We start from the raw sequence: 5,278 nt of genomic DNA on the forward strand, positions 1-5,278 counted from the left end.
GGAGATAGCAGCTAGACCCCCAGTGCAATGCTTGTGATGTGGAGGACCACATTATGTTAAAAATTGTCCATACCGCAAGGGAACAGATCAAGTGGTACAGATTCAAGAAGCATCGGCTGTGGGGAAAGTAGCAAGGAATATTCCTAAAATCAATGCTACCCTCGAAGATGATCAAGCAGAATAACAACCAACAATGGTGGAATTTGAAGGTAAGATCTTCGACCAAACTGTATCTATTTTAATTGATCCAAGAGCTACTTTGAGTTATATAAGTCCAAAAGTGGTTGAGCAATGTCATTTACAATTTGTTAAATTTAAAAACCCTTGGCTAGTACAACTCACCACAGGAGAAAAAAGAAAGGTGTTGGCTAAAGTCAATAATTTCCCTCTGAAACTAGCAGGTTAGACTATTATGGCAAATCTGAATGTTTTACCATTAGGGTCATATGATGTTCTAATAGGAATGGACTGGTTGGAGAAGCATTGGTCCCTCATTACTTGTAAAGACAAAACTATTAATTACATAGATGAAGAGGGTACGAGACAAGAAATTTAGGGTATACGAAGACCACTGAAAATAAGACTTGTAACAACCTCCCAATTAGAAAAATGTATTCGAAAGGGATTCCAAATTTATGCTATACAGGTGGGGTATTCAACAGAAAAATCGGGTACTTTAGAAAATAGACCTGTGGTACAAGAGTTTCTAGACGTATTTCCCGAGGAGATTCCGGGATTGCCTCCAAAGAGGAACATAGACTTCACCATTGCGTTGATTCTTGGAGTTGCCCCAGTATCCTGAGCCCCTTATCGCATGAGCGTACCAGAACTCACTGAATTGAAAATGCAGTTACAAGAACTGCTTGATAAAAAATATATACGCCCAAGTGTCTCAACTTAGGGAGCCCCTGTACTCTTCGTCAAGAAGAAGGACATAACCTTACATATGTGCATGGACTATCAATAACTAAACAAACTGACAGTTAAGAATAAATACCCTTTGCCTCGTATTGATGAATTGTTTGACCAGGTAAAGGGAGCGATTGTATTTTTGAAGATTGACCTTCGCTTAGGGTACCATCGAATTAGAATAAAGGAAGAAGATATAGCCAAAACAACCTTTAGAACTCACTATGGGCATTACGAGTTCATTGTGTTACTATTTGGGTTAACTAACGCTCCAACAACTTTTATGTGTCTAATGAACAACGTTTTTCATCAATATTTGGATAAGTTTGTACTAATCTTTATTGTTGATATATTGATTTATTCCCGAAATATAGAGGAGCATAAGGAACATCTACAGATTGTTCTACAAACCCTGAGGGAGCATCAGTTGTACGCCAAGTACAGAAAATGTGATTTCTTTAAGGAACAAATTCAATATTTAGGACATATCATTACCAAGGGGAGGATAACTGTGGACCAAGAGAAAATCAAAACCATCATGGAATGGCCCGTACCAAAGAATGTAGCTGATATAAGTTCATTGATGGGTTTGGTTGGGTACTATAGGAAGTTTGTTGAAGGTTTTTCCAGGGTGGCATACCCCATTACCTCTTTGCAAAAGAAAGGAAAAATATTCACTTGGACCATGGATTGTCAAAAAAGTTTTGACCAGCTGAAGCACTTACTTACTACTGCACCTATTCTGAGTATTGCAGACCCAAATAAAGAATACATTGTATGTACAGATGCCAGCAAAGAAGGAGTAGGTGGCGTGCTAATGCAAGAAGGCAGAGTTGTATCTTATGAGTCTAAGAAATTTAAGGAGTATGAACAAAAGTATTCAGCTTACGACATGGAGCTGGCGGCAGTAATCCACGCATTAAAAATGTGGCGTCATTATTTGTTGGGTAAGAAGTTTTTATTAATGACAGATCATCATAGTTTAACTAACTATTTCAAGTAGCCTACTATGAATGCTAGGCAAGCCCGTTGGATCGATTTCTGGAGTGAATTTGACTTTGACATCAAACACATAAAAGGAAAAGAAAATCGAGTCGCGGATGTCTTAAGTCGAAAGGTGAACTGCATTTATGAAATTTCTTTTAGTGAGGTACATACCACTTTTAAAGAACAAAATAAAGGAGCAACAATATAAGATCCTGAATACAAGATGTTATGGCAGCAAGAAAAAATTCCAAACAACAAAAAACAACAGTTGGGATATGAGGTAAATCAAGAAGGAATGTTGATTTACAAAGGAAGAATGTATGTGCCAAACCAGAAAGATATTAAACAATTAATTTTAGACAATTACCATAAAATTCCTTGTGTCAGCCATCCCGGATATGAAAAGTTAATCACTGCACTCAGAAAAGAATATTGTTGGCCCGGTATGAAGAAAGAGGTGGCCGAATATTTGGCTCGCTGTTTGGAGTGTCAAAAAGTGAAAGTAGAACACTAGAACCCAACTGGACTACTCCACCCATTGCCAATACTAGAATGGAAATGGGAAAATATTTCCATTGATTTTATTAAAGGACTACCTAAGTCTAAAAGGCAAAATGACTCAATAATGGTGGTGGTAGATAAGTTGAGCAAGTCTTCTCACTTCATACCAGTATAGTCTATTTTTAAGGCTGTTCAAATTGTTAACATATTTATGAAAAATATTTTTAGACTACACGAAATACCAAAGGTTATAATTTTCGACTGTGATGTAAAATTCACATCAGCCTTTTGGAAAGCCTTATTTGGAAGTTTAGGCACACAACTGCATTTTAGCACTGCCTATCATCCTCAAATATATGGCAAAACTGAGCGGGTGAATCAGATAGTAGAAAACATGTTGCGGACTTATGTAATTCAACAACCTTCTAAGTGGGAGGATTATATACATTTAGTGGAGTTTGCTTACAATAACAGTTATCATACGTCCTTGCAAATGAGTCTGTTTGAAGTATTATACAGACGCAGGTGTAGGACACCATCAATTTGGAGCGGACCGGAGGATAAGTTAATGTTGGGGCTTGACATGTTAAAAGAGATGGAAGATATGGTTAAAAAGGTGCGCTCCAATTAAAGACTTCTCAAGATCGATAGAAAAATTTTGGTGACCAAAAGAGAAGTTTTCGAGAGTTTCAAGTCAAGGGTCATGTTTATGTTTGTATACGAGCTAAGAGGAGTACTCCGCATTGGGGTGGGTGTGCTAAATTATCACCCCGATTTTGCTATTCTTTCCAAATCCCGGCCCGAATTGGACCTGTGGCTTATCAACTTGCTTTTCCCAGCCACATACGTGTGCATAATGTTTTTCATGTTTCTGTATTAAAAAAGTATATTTATGATTCCAACCATATAATAAATTGGCAGGATATACAAGTAAGTAGATTATTTATAAAGCATTATAAATAATTACCAAGATAGAATGTCAAAGAAAAGGGCTCACTAAATTTCTTTTATCATGTGTAGGTCAAACCGGAAGGCAAGTTCTTGGTCAAACCCTGGGTATACTTGATCAAAGAGAAGTAATGTTTCGGAGACGAGTTATCACCCAAGTTAAAGTGCAATGGCAGCACTTTGGGCCAAAGGAGGCCACCTGGGAGGATGAACAGGTCATGAAGGAGACCTTTCCAAATCTTTTTTTAGCATAGAAACATCAGGACAATGTTTAATCTTAGGGAGGGAAGATGTGATGTCCCCAGTAATTGTAAATATTTAATTATCGCAATTAAAAAAAACTGGATATTACTATTTAAATTTATACGATACCTAAGATGAAGAAAGGAGATGTTTCCGTGCTGATATGTCAAATGGGTCTAGCAGCTAAGTCTGGTAAAGACCAGATAGCTGTGAAATGATAATATTGTTAGCTTTAAAGGAAAGCATTTGTCACGTGAGCAACAACTCGGGGGAAGACTTTGGCCTGAAATAGAGTCTCATGGTTGGGAGGAAGCTTGTCAACTTATAGTTGAAACTTGGTCCAAGAGGACAACAACAAATTCTACAGAACTAGATAAGTATTTATATCTTGGAACATGAAACATGTTGTTAAAAATAAAACTTTGAATCCTGTTTGAAAGAAATAGATGAGTTATTTAGTAAAGTCCTAAGTTTGCCTTTAGAAGTATTTTGGCATATTCGCTGTCTAGCAGGATGTGCAAACTTTAAATAAAAACCACAGTGGAAAAAATGTAAAAGAGCTTGGAATTTATTATATATAAATATTTATGAATGGAAGTTAGAAAAGCAAGAAACTCTCTGTAAATAATGAAACTGTTAGGAAACCTTCCTAGCAAAAGAATTCTCAGTTCTAGAAAGGAAATAGTGTTATTTCATACATTCCAGATAGGAAAATTACTATTGTAGGGGTTCCACACTTTCATACCCTTTAGTTATTAAAAACAAGCAGAACCAGTAGATTTAATTCTATGGCCAATCAAGCTTAATGAGTTCATTCAAAAAGAAAACCCGAAATAAATTCACCTTAAGAAATAAGGCATAAAAGGAATTTATTGCAAATACCATGCGGAAATTAACATAGAGAAATAGAAATATAACCCAGACATGTATGAAACTGCTGGAAAATAAGACTAACATGTCCATGTTGTAGCAATAACAGAGGAAAATGCATAAAACAAATTCTTGTTAAGGCATGGGTAAACCCCAACTACGTAGCAGAATGAATGCGAATTGGCAACGAAACATATAATAATCTTGCATAAAATACCAAAACCTTAAAAATTGGTTAACTAATTAATGCCCTCATAATACCAGAGAAGGTCGAGCCAACTCGGAATGAAAACCTTATAAGAACTTTGCAAAACATAAACCTGTGTTGAGTAATAATTTCGATATCCTTCCAAATACGCATAAATAGATAATAATCAAGCATGCAAGGTACAAAGGTTTGGCATAATAAAGTTCTAAACAAATAAGGAAAGCCTGATTGCAAAAATCATCTGTCCACAACTGCCATAAGTTAAATTACAACATGATTTCAATGGAAAACTAGCAACCCATCTCGGCATTGCATACCCAAAACTTAAATTTAAACAAACGACGGCTTTATGAGCAGAGCCGAGAAATATAGTGCCCCGGGCATCTATACTCTAGAATTCAGAAAATGTATAGACAACAACTGACAAGTTATACAAACAGTTCAAAGATTAAACAACAAGCTGGCAAAGTTAAGCCAATGAAACCCTTAAGGCTCTAAACCCTTCATACCAAGAAATTCCCAGATAATCTTTCACTTTACCCGGAGTTTGGATGGGGCATTGAGACTGCAAATCCACAAACTGACACAGGGAGGTAGGGTCTCGACCGGGAA

This window comes from Pinus tabuliformis, chromosome X, assembly GCF_031772625.1.
Source record: "Pinus tabuliformis cultivar Carrire ecotype Pingquan chromosome X, CPIR1, whole genome shotgun sequence".
NCBI lineage: Eukaryota > Viridiplantae > Streptophyta > Pinopsida > Pinales > Pinaceae > Pinus > Pinus tabuliformis.